This window comes from Alligator sinensis, unplaced genomic scaffold (genome assembly GCF_000455745.1).
Source record: "Alligator sinensis unplaced genomic scaffold, ASM45574v1 scaffold678_1, whole genome shotgun sequence".
Taxonomy (NCBI): Eukaryota; Metazoa; Chordata; order Crocodylia; family Alligatoridae; genus Alligator; species Alligator sinensis.
In genome coordinates, this window is record NW_005842006.1 from 1,897,080 (window position 1) to 1,909,696 (window position 12,617).

Consider the following 12,617-nt stretch of genomic DNA (forward strand, 5'->3'; position numbering starts at 1 on the left):
GGTTCAGCATTCTCCCTTGTTGGCTATTCCATACTGGTTCAACCTCATATGAAGGGAGCCTTCTGGAGAATTCAAAACAATTGCAAAAAAATAAATGAAAAGGTGAACTGGTGAGAGAAAAGAAACTTTGGTGCTATGTAATTACAGAGAAAGGATCATGAAAATGTTGGAGGTGGTGTTGCTTGTTTTTTACCCTAGAAATGTTAAATGGGAAATCTTCCCATTTTCTCTGAAGTTTTCCCTGCAAAGATGAAAGTGTACTAGAAGTTTTTTTCACCCTTAATCGAATGAGGAAGGATTATGAATCTAACTGTAAAGAGCTTTTTCTTCCAGGTATTTGTGGAAAAATAAAATGTATGTGTATTTAAAATTAGGCACAGCACTGGGATCCTTGGTATCCCAATGATAGGCAGTCCTAAAAATCCCTTTCTTCCAGAGATGTTTCTCTGTGGTTAAGGTAAAGGAGGTTTCTAATCTCTGAAAATGACACTTGGGGTCTGAATAGGAGTTTACAGAATGCCCAGAACATGGTTTGTCTAACCACGTTCTTTTGAGCCTTTGGGCTAAGAGGAGCTTGTGGTTCTCCAAATCATTTCTGTCCTTGTCTGACATGTTTGCTCAAGCAAAAGGCAAACAGAAACAAACAAGAGATGGACAAAAAAGATAATCACTTTGGCTTGTGCTTACTGGAATAGTCTTCAACTGATCAATTACCTTAACTATGAATGTGAAAACGTCGCTAGTCTAGATTCACAAATGGGATATAGGTGTCATAACACCAAGCATTGCTGTGCCTAACTTTTAGGCATCTGGCTGTTCAGTAGAATTAAAAAAAACATCCAAAATGGGTGCCCAAGTTCCCTCTATAAAAGCATGGGGAAGTTTAGGTACTTAAGAATGGGATGCACAAAGGCCAGTGTGCTCAGCTGGGAACCACCTAGGTAAACCAACAGGAAACAGCGAGGCAAGTCTAGGTAAGTCTCTCTAGGGCTCAGACATACCTCTCCTGATATTACATGCTGAAGGCCTCTCTTTCAAAAACCAAGGATGAATTAGTCCTTTCTTTCAAAATACAGCCAATGATGACACCCCTTTTAATCTAATTACTCGGTGGTTAGGTCACTGCCCCAGGGGTGTGGGACCCTGAGTCCAATTCCCTCCTCTGCTTGAAGGAATTCAAGCCCCCTTCTCCACTGTGCACACAAGCGTTTTAAGCACCAAGCTATTAGGTATTCTGAAAGTCAGGGGTGGTCCTTGCTCTGTGTTAAAACTGTTCCACTTTGCATTGGAATAATTGAATGTTCATTGGGCAAGAGATGATCAGGACCTGGAGGAAGGCAGTTTCTGTGCCGGTGAATGTAAAAGAGTGAACAGACTTTTTTTACTGGAGTTTTCTTTTTGGACAACAGTGGAGGACAGCCTATCCTTTAGCTATATTCTGTACAGAGCCAAATGCATCAGATGTGCTCAGTGTGCTGACTGAGGTGGACCCACAGAGCAAGATAGGCTACAGAAGCCTTTGTTTGTGAATTCTGATGAGGCGAAGGCATAAGCCAGGCAACACAGTGCTCAGTAATATCACGGAAGTAATGTAACTTCAGGTCAGCCAGACTCACACATTTAGGCATCTACAGGATTTTACCTGTTAGAAACTCAGGTTCTTGAGTTTAGGGTATTCCAAGATTAGGTAGCTGCTGTACAAAGGTTTTGAGGAAACTTTGGATCTGGGCACCTATTGTGACAGACTTATGCTCAAGTCCCACATAAATCCTCTTTTTGGGTCTACCCTAAAGCCTTGCAATACTGCACATCATTATGTGCAATTCCCTTAAGGTTGTGAGTTGCCCTGTTCAACCCCTTTTACATTCATGGAGCCCACCTGCAGCCAGTACAGTAAGGTTCTGCCTATGCTGTTCTTTGCAGATCGGGCCCATATATTACTTCTATTGTTGTAGCTCCCCATCTTCCAGAAGATGCTGCTCCAGCCTGCAAGCAGGAGAGGTAATCCATCCACAAAGAGGCTGACATGACCTTTTAGCTGTTTACATGCTACAGATTAACTGAAATACTGGCCTAAGAAGGAAAATGTGCATGTTGGGAAAATTGCTCAGTGTTCATTTTAAAAGGAAAGCTGAACCCCTGCTTTCACTAGGTACCAACATTCAAGCAGGGAAATTGAAGTTGTGAAATCAAGTCAACACAAATTACAGCACTGCACTTGACAATCACTCAGCAGGTCCCTCCAGGAATGGAACTTCGGCCAAAGCCCTGTTCATAATGCATGGCCCAAATAGCCAGGCTGAGCCTAGCGTAACTCTTTATCCTCCATTGGTGCCCATTAAAAAAGGTGAACTAATATTTCAGAGACCTGTTAAAGCATAGGAGCATTCCAATCCAGGGTCTTGATTACAGCCCATCTCTAATTGCTGAGTAATTACCTTGAGAGGAAAATACTTAAGTCTACATGCAGGAGCCAAATACATTTTACTGTAGAGAGTCTCTTATTGGATGCTACTTCATTTCTTACTGTGTCAGAAAGCGAAACTAAATGACACTGCTGGAAATGATTGTTTCCCAGTGCAACATGCTGAAGCACATACTCTTTACTACGTAGCCAGCAACAGACCTAGGCTTGTACCAGATTTTACAGAAATGAATTTGATCCAGCCCAGTAACTAAGTCACGTGTCACTACACCATGGGTTCAACAGGCAGTTCACAGAGACCGAGTAATAGGAATGTGATGTGTCCAAGAAAAAAGCTGACCAAATCCAACTTCTTAATGAAAACATGATTTTTATGTTCTTTCACATTTATGCCAAAATCTAAGAAAAATGCTATCGCATAGTCTCAGCTTTATATTGCTTTGTCATTCCTTCTGTACTGTACCATACCTCTTTTTTATTAGCATATCCTCAGGTCTTCCACAGGCCAATGAATAAAACTGCAATAATTTATATTTTGATTTATGCCAATCACACCCACGGCTCTTTAAAAATCACACAAAACAATGTGCATTGCCAGCTCCATTTCTTCCCAGCATGATACACTGTGCTGTGCGCTGCTAGTGCAGATTTAAATAATTTGGAATTTTATTTCTGTTGGGGAGAAATGGCAGATTGAGGCACTTTCATTCTAAGCCTTCTTTTAGATGCTCAGTGGCAGAGAAGCATCCTAGCTAGTCTCTGTAATATCAGAAACCCAGCCCTGACAGCAAAACCTGGCTCCTGATGTTCTCCTTAACTAATCAAAGAGAAAATAAGAGGCTGATACTTGACTCACACAACACCTCTACAGCTCTTCTGTTCCACATTGGAATGGGTTATGTTGCATCAGCCCATTACCAAGAGTAGAGCATAAAGGCTTGGGAGGAGCTACAGCTCTGCCTCCCTAAGTAAAGCCAGATGTAAGTAAAGGGCCAGCCAGCTTTACTTAGGAGATGGAGCTGTAGCTCTTCCCCATCCTCTCCCTGCCCACTTGCTAACAGAAGAAACATCCAGCCTATTAGCACTGTTTTCCCACCTGGGACTTGGATATTTAGACAGAACCTTGTGATGGGAAAGGTTTTAGACTTGGAGGGACCCATGGGAAGGAGAATAATTTCACTGTACTTACCTCAGGAGAGGTAAAGATCACTGCAGGAGCACATAGTGGCACACTACATTTCTCAAGTGAATACTTCCTCTGGATTGGTGGAGGAAGAACCAGATACTTCCAGCCCCAGTAAGGGGCAGCCTGAGAGAGACTCCAGTATATGAGAGTTGGGGACGTTGGAGGCTCTCCCAACAATACCAGAGGTGCCATGAGGAAGGTATAGGCAGTCAGAGGACTGCCACTAGAGGAAGCATTGTTGCAGAGGCTCAAGGATCATGCTTGTGGAGCCGATCAGAAGCCACTGCCATAAAGTAGGTACCAAGAGGGGAATGGGGAGGCTCAAGTGGGCTCAGCCCCTACAAGGATAGGGCTGCCCTCTTGAACACAAAGAAACTATATCTTTTTCTTTTGTTGTTGTTAGTTTCTTGTGTTTGTCATTTGTTTTGCTTTTGGCTTTTTGAACTGAATTTAATTTGTCCGGTTACTAGGCGAACACAGATGGAAAATTAGGACTTAAAAGGGGCAATAGCCTCATTGAATCCCAGACTGTGCGATGGACTGTAGGTCCCAGGGTTTATTTGCTTTAGACATTGGTTGTAGTCAAACAGCCCCTATTTTTTGAGACTGGGGGAACCATACGTTGTGAATTATTTTCAGAAATTCAGTGTCATGGTGTGGTAAGGATGAGGGGTAGGGAAGGAGGAGCCCCATATAGAGAGCTTGCTGGGGAGTCTGAGGCGATCTCCCTGCAGAACCAACTCCCAAGCAAATTATATAGAATGAAACACCAAAGTAATGGAGGGCAAGAACTCAACAGTAGGGAGTGGCTAAAATGGGTGGGGGAGGGGGGCAGGGAAACTGTTACAGTTTCCCCTTTAGCCAGTCCTCACTCAGAAAAGACGTCAACTTGTTGTGGACCCAAGCCCTACAGCACCTATCGCTGAGAATCTTGTATAGCTATATAAAGGCCTGGGAGAACCCTTGTGGGCTGAACTCTCTCTGCAGCACTATACTGAACCTGGGTTCTGTGCAATTCTATCACCTAACACCCCCTATAGCCCCTCCCCCAACATGTACACTCACACTGAAAATCATTTACGTACCATTGAACACACACCAATGTGTTGGCTCCCTTTGTCTAAGTGGAGGGAATGGTTTGGGCTGTATTATTTTTCAGCCTTGAAAAACAGTGGTTATGTAGATTTCCCTTCTCTCCAAATAATTTGCTTTTCAACTGAAATCAGCATTCTAGTGTCAAGGATCATTATTTTAAAAGCTATGAGCAAATGGAAATTGTTGATGAGTCAAGGATTGTAAGGCAAGATAAAAACCGTCCAGGTTTACTTACAGGCCTGTTCTGCTACTACCCTTACTCACAAGTATGACTTCTCTTTAGAATAGACTATAAATCAACTATAGTGCAGTCCCTCTTATGTACCTGTATGTTAAGTGCATGAACTGCCTGAGTACATTGCATCTTTGAACTCCAATGTATGTACTCTGATTAACTGCACACCAACTGTAACTAGGGATGCCTATACACATGATGATTTTTGCCATGTAAAGCATTCTAAAGCTGTCACTTAATACACACAGCCAATTTTAGAACATTCTTTAAATGGCCAAAGTTGCCTTAATTAAACCTAGTTGTATGCATTTTAAATGCAAAGCGAAAGAACTGCAGTAGTGTGTCTTTATTGCACATGTATTTAACTGGGGCTTTTCAAAATAGTAATTGCTAATTGCTACCAACAGGTGTAGCTAGCTCTGGAGTCAGGTATCAGCATGCATTCGGCAGCATCTGGCACCCCCTGCCTTCAACTTTACAGAACTGTAGCAAGGCATGAAACTTGCATCAAACTATGGAACATCTATTATTAAAGAAGCTCCAGCTTCTGCCAAATGATATATCATTTGCACGTGAGACGGTCATCTTACCTCTCCTTTCTGACAGAAGGAATGAAATTGTTAACAAGATTAACATTTAAAGGATTGCCACTAGCCATCTGAGCCAACATTTCCTGAAGGCTAATAGGCTCAGTTGTATGGCAAGGACACCCCTTGTACCTGTGAGCCAGCAGGAGGCAGCAGCCTCCAGAGCTGTGCCAGGGATAAAGGTGGAAAGGGGGGCTACAGCCATGGAGAGGCAGCCTCAGCAGCTGCAACATCTGGAGAAGCAACAGAGCAAGGATGACATGGCACAGGTTATGGTACCTACTCAGAGTACTGTTGACAGTAGGAAAGCCAGCACACGTGACCCAGAAGTGCTGAATGAGGAGGTGGTATTTGCAGAGACTCCAAGTGGCCAACAGTAAGTAACCTCCCAAGGAAAATGAAGTAGTCATTAAGTGTGCCTACACATGAGCAGCAAGGCTGTTCTGACGTGCTGTAATTCTAGTTCATCAGAGCAGACTTGATTAATCAAGTCTGCTGGAGTATGACAATTATCATGCTCCAGCAGCCTCCCGCGTCTCATGCATCAGCATCCTTGTGCTTCAAAATAGCAGCAGGGGTGTTTTAACTAAAACTCATTCAACTAGCTTTAGATCGGCAGTTCCTAACCCTGGGTCATGACCCAAATGAGGGTCACAGGGGCAATGCCGGTGGCACCACACAAAAAAGATGAGCCGTGCCACTTGCCAGGAGCTCCCCTGCCCCTCCCCCAGGCTGCCGCTGTTGCACTCCACTCCCAGCAGCAGGGCACAGAACAAAATGTTGGAAACCACTGCTTTAGATAAAGCACCACCCACCGCCATTTTGAAGCAATGGGTGCTGGTTCATGAGACACTCCAGGCACTTCAATTAGAGCAGCTCTCGGAGCCACTATAATTAAAGGGCCTCTCCCCTCAGCCCCAGAGCATGTGTATAAATGCCTTGAGAGTCTTTTGAAGGAGACAGTTGGGGAGTTACATTTGTAAAACTGTTCCAAAATGTTGGTGGGAGACCCAGGGGCTGTGGGGCAGTTAAGTTCAAGGACTGCACAAAGAAGACATTCAAGATTATAAAACAAATTGACTTCAGAGAGATGTATTTGAATTTTAGTGAGGGCCTGGACAGTCAAGGAGGTCACAGAGAATCACAGCCTGCCAGGGGATTTGACAGGGCAACTGGAATGAAGAGGTTGCCACCTGGGATTTTTAAGGCCACAGGCAGTCCTTCCTATGACAACAGCAACCTGGAGACTGATGGAGGGGTAGATAATCTAAACTTTAAAGACAGCTGGAAGGTGTTAAAGGAAATACTTGGCAAAGTGAGAACATTCAAGTGGGCAGATATCCAAAGGGACAAAGATAGCAGGAGTCTAGACTGGGGTGTTTTCATATATGAACAACCCAAAGAGGCCATGCAGGCAGCCTCTATGTTCAATGGATAATTTCTGCTTAGGAGACCTGTGCAAGTAGGGGTGGACATTAGAGCAGGTCCCCATGCAGATCTTTGAGCAAAGGATCACAAAGTACAGTGGTGGCCCCAGGTCATAAGGGGTGCTAGAGTGGGCTAGGACTGACTGACCCTCTAGACCCAAGAGAATCTTACCCCAAGAACATCCAAGACCAGCTAGGAAAAGGAATGAAGGTCCAGAAGACAGCACTGTCCAATGAAGAATAGTCCATGCCAGCGGCAATGTCTCAAGAAACTAGGATGACCAAAGAACCCCCAAAAGTAGCCTGATTGGAGTCAACAGTCACATGGATACCAAGGAGCAGGTCAAACAATCTGTGCATGACCTAATGTGCAGAGAATAAGAGCCATTATGACAGGCAATGATCCCCTGATGTAAGCCTTGAGAAAGAGGGAGGAGGCAACAGGGAGCCAAGGCCCCCATTTAAGAGAGAAAAGTGCTGGGTTTTAGCCCTGTTCTGCTGGAGACAGCTGAGCAAGGTCCAGCTGCTTTTGGGAATAAGCAGGGAGAAAAGTTATAGAGTTCCCTGTAGCAACTTGAGAGCTCCTGGCAGCGAAGGGTTGCAGCTCACCTGAGCTCAATACATTTGGGAGCAGGCTGCTGGTTAAGCAGATTGGTCAGGAGCATGTGACTGGGAGGGGGATGGAGGTTGAACAGACAGGGCCAGAACCAGAGTATACAGTCTAACCCAGGCTGTTCTAGAGGAGGGGAGCTCCAGGCACTGAGAGGTGATGGGAACCATGAGTAGACCCAGGAGGGCCAGGGCTGGACTGTGGCCTATAGTAGACAAGGCCAGCCAGGCAGCACAAAAGCCTGGGGAGAGCCTGGACTAAGGCACCCAACAATGATTGAGACTGGCTGGGGGTGGGAAGGTGCAAGGAGTGGTTACTGTGAACTGCTAAAGACCAGAGGATTGGGTTACAGCTGTAGGGGTGCTTGGTAGGGTGCTTGGTAGGGTGCTCCATGAGAAAGCCTAGCCTGGAATCGGGAACCCAGAGGGCTGGAGACTGGTGATAGGCCTCCAAGGGCTGATCCTCCTACAGTGCCTAATTTGTAAAGACTAGCTCTGGGGATAGGCAGACAAGGTTGTTTGGGTAAATCTGATATCTTTTATTAGACCAGCTCAGATAGCTGAAAAATGTTTTCTTTGCAACCTTTTGGGTATAAATACCCTTCATCAGGCTGAGGAAGCATCTGCAGTTGGTGTGTGCTCTTCCTGGATGCAATGAATAGTAAAGAGGCCAGAGGCTGGTACGCGTGCAAGACAGGCAGCCAGTGAAGATGTAAATTGAGGAGTCAGTGGGTGAGAGACAGGCTGGGGGGTTAAGGGGAGGGAGAAGGGGAATGAATGTAGCTGGTATATAGTGGAGAGTCAGATGTTAGGCAGATTACAATGTGTCATAAATCCAGTGTCTATATTTAGTCCATGATTTTTTGTATCCAGGATGTTGATGAAGTAAAGTTCATAGGCTCGTCTGTGAAAGTTGTTTTGTAAATTCCCTTTGAGGATTATAACTGAAAGGTGGGAGAGAGTGATTTTCTTGTGAGACATCTGCCCCACACAGGTAATTCAGTATTCTTGTCCTTATTAGGTTTCCAGTGTGCATTTATTCTGGTGCACATTTGTTGTTTGGTCTCTCCAATGTATTTTCCATCAGGGCATTTGGTGCATTGAGTGAGATGTATTCCATTTCTGGAGCTACAGCTGTAGGATCCAGGAATGGTGATGGCTCTGCTGTGGGGTGTAGTAATTTTGGGGGTGGTAGAGATATGTTGACACTTTTGAAAGAGCCACCCAGATACCGTGTGAAAAACCGTTTCAGTACAGAAGGAAAAGCCCCCAAAATCACACACCACTGGTTATGACATATCATCCCTCCCTGGAACCTATATGGAAAATCCTCAAAACAACTGCAATCCATACTAGAAGGAGACCCATTCTTAAAGAGCTCTTCCCAGAACCACTGATCCTGGACTTCAAACAAGCACTGGACCTCACTAACCTCATCACCAGCAGCAAACTCCCTATGGCACAAAACACACTGAGTGGATCCAGACTGTGCCATGACAAGAAATGCAAAACCTGCCAACACATCTCCAAACTAAAAACCAGAAACCAAACAGAATTATTAAACACAACACATGTTATACTTCCTTTGACAACTAGGGCTGTCACTTGATCTGCTAATCCATGATAAATATTAAATAAAAGCAGATGAAATACATGGGTGTTCATAATATATAGAAACATTCTGGTCTTGGAAAGCAGCATTTAAACTCCTTTGCAGCAGGTGATAAAATACTGATATTTTTGTTTAGTAAAATCTCACCACAACTTCTTGCTAAAACCCAACATTTATTGATCACTCCAGCATTGCCAAATGTTTTCTAAGGATCAACAGACGACACAAACCCACAGTAAATTCTCTGACCTTTCATAAGCTTTTTGCTGCAGCTGGAGAAACTGACAAGTCATCTCTCTCTCACTCCCCCACATCTCTTTATTTTCCAAAGCCAAGGAAAATGAGCATTACTTGGGAAATCAGGATTGAAGCCTTCAGAATTCTCAATTTTGATATTTCACTTGTGTCCCATTTTTATAAAAGGAGGTCAATTTGTTACCCTGAAAAGAGTCTCATGAACAAAGGTGTCTGAATGCATTTTTACAATATTAAAAAGCGTTGTTGTTTTTTTTCCTTTTACCATTGCCTTTACAAAGTTCATTGTAGAGGAAGAGATACTGTAACTTCCAAGGTAAATCACTCCAACCTCTTTCCCATGCCTTAAAAAAAACAAGTCCCCACACACCACATTTGTAGTGCCTACATCATGATCATCTATAGACATAAATTCCCTCCTCCAGAATATCACACTTATCTTTATTTTATCTAAACAATGTTCTTTGCTTATGATTGTCTTTTTAATGTAGGCATGATCACACAAAGGAACACTGGAACTGCCATAGGTCTGAACAAAGGTCCATCCAGCCCAGTACCCTGTCTCCAACAGTGGTGAGTAGCAAATGTACATACCCACAGTGTACAGCAAGATAAAAATATGTATGCATAGATATTGTATCTGCACATACAAATGTGGTATTTGTATGTACAAATTGGGTATCTGTATGCAAGGTGTACATGATTCTGTATATCTTATCTTAGTTGTTTTGACTATGTAGGAGCAGATGTGCAAACCCAATGGAAGATCAGTTTTATGAATGGCTTTGATTGTTTGTGAGCCTTCACAGGAAGGAAGTCCTGTCTCCTTATACTTGCACTTTTTAATTGCTGTTGAATGGGCAATGTACTCCAAGTCATTTTTATTCTTTTCTAAAACATAAGCTATAAAAGTAGCCCATTAGCTAAAATCACGTACATTTTCCCCCCTGAGACTTGTAGTCTAATTCAGAAGCCTTTTATGTATTATTAAAGTTGTCACTAAATGGAAGCTTTTATGGATTATTAGAATAGTCAGTGAAAGATTAGTGAACATACTCCGATTCTTAAGTAAATCAAAGGTTTTTTGTAGCACACATAATATGGAGGAAAGTTAAAAGTATATTTCAGTAATTGGCATTCAGACATTTGATGTCTCTAACTGCTTCATAATAAGTTCTGTACATTTCTGAACAAGTTCACACCACATGTTATGATATTTGGGTGCTGGTTAGAAGTGTGATTTATATTTCACGTTACAATAAATTCTGATGCTTGCTTAATAAAAGAAAAAAATCGTTACTCTGAGGCAAGGGTTCAAAAATGTCACTGAATAAACAAATATGCTTACATACCATATTCTAATACTGAATAAAATTAAATGGTGAATGAAGCATGGAAGAAAACTCTAGAGGAGATTAAATGGATCTGGACCCCTATCATTTACAGGAAATATTTTAAAACATAATTATTTTATAAAGTTTTTTGCACCTTGACTGAGCATCACAGCATCAACATACCCTTCTTAATCCCTTTAAGAACAACATACTCAGAGGAGACATCTGTATAACCAAAAAGGGAGAAGAACCAGACTCTTGAACTATTAAGAGTTTTGCTATTAAATTCCTCATGGAAGATGAACAATAAAAAATTCTAGACGGAAAGAAGAATAGCATTTACCTGTTTCTTATGGAACATGGCATCAATGGGAAAGGAATAACTTTCATTGCATTACATGGCAAAACTTATACTTGGCAGACCCAAATCACTTCTAGCTTTGTTTGGCAAAGTTAACAGCTACCCTTAAGCACAGTTCATCTCTGGAAAGGTCCATCATTGCAGGAAACAAATACAGGATAAAAACCTTCTATTTATCCTTTTTGAAGCACGACCACATGAAGATCGCTATCATCCTGTGTCAGTTTCCTCTACGCATCTAGCTGCTATGCAACCAAGCAAGGAATAAGTTTGGCTGTTTGTAGACATACTCATCATTTTCTAACTGATTCACATCACACAGCAAATTTCAATTTGATTTAAGGGTTTATAGACGATCAAGGGGGCTTGCCCCCCTTCTCCACAGGCACGTAGCACCCATGTGCTTGGGCAGGGCTGGGGGCTTAGTCAAGATACTGATACTTAGTCATGCTAAGATGTTGGGGGCGTAGGTTGTATCGATGTTGCTCTAAGAGCATAGGCAGACAAGGTTCTTTGGGTGAATCTGATATCTTTTATTAGACCAACCTAAATAGTTGGAAAAAAATTTCTTAGCAAGCTTTTGGGTTTAAAAACCCTTTCTTTTAAACCCAAAAGCTTGCTAAGAACATTTTTATATAAAAATATAAAACATGAGAGAGAGAGAGACAGAGAGAGACAGAGAGAGATGACTGCAGTCTGGATTAAATCTAGAAAAACGTAACATCTATAAAGAGCCTTTATGACCCTCCTCTTAGCTGCGGCCAGTCTACAATACACCTCAGCCCACTGCTTACAAACCTGGGCCTGTGAGATTTCAGGGCTCTCACAAGAGATGTTAAACAATTTGCAGAATTAGACTGTCAGACTCAGCAAAGAAACTAGCAGCAGGGTTTGCCAGCTCTGCAGCACTGCTGGGAGAACAGTTTTCTTAAGGGTCCTGTTTTGGGAATGCTAGTTATAGATCCAAGGTATAGCAGGAGTATCACCTAGCCCAAACAGCATTGGTAATATTTTCATGCTACTGGTGTCTATGCATTATTATTGGTATGGAGCAAGGGTGGACAATTATTTGGGCCCGAGGGCCATATGGGGAGTTTTGATGAGCTGTTGTCGGCTGGGTCAGCACCACCCCTCAGCCCCCCCACCAGCTCACCAAAACTCCCTATGCAGCTGCAGGTAGGCAGGGAGCGTGTTCAGGAGCAGGGCCAGGTCGCAAGGCAATGACAGCTCTGAAGGTGTGTGAGGGGGAGGAGAGAGTGCATATTTGTGCATGTGGGAAGGGGCTGCCTGGGCACTAGGGCCCAGGAGCCTGCTGTGGATAAGGGGAGGGAGTTGCCCCAGGCAGTGCAGTCCACGCTGTCCCCATGGCACTCTGCATGGGGCTGAGCCCTGCCCGCTCATGCCAGGACAACCTGGGCAGTGTTCCTGCCAGTCCCCACAGCCCAGCCTGGTTGGGAGCTGATCTGTTCCCCCCAACCTCCAGCGGCAGGC

General features: G+C 43.4%; 1 long non-coding RNA gene across 1 annotated transcript in view; it reads left to right on the forward strand.

Moving 5' to 3' along the window:
- The window catches only part of LOC102368519, a 35,349-nt gene that overhangs the window by 21,362 nt on the left and 1,370 nt on the right, over positions 1 to 12,617 (forward strand). The window contains exon 2 of the long non-coding RNA XR_323610.1: positions 9,923 to 10,004. This is a non-coding gene — a long non-coding RNA (uncharacterized LOC102368519). The remainder of the gene's footprint in view (positions 1 to 9,922; positions 10,005 to 12,617) is intronic.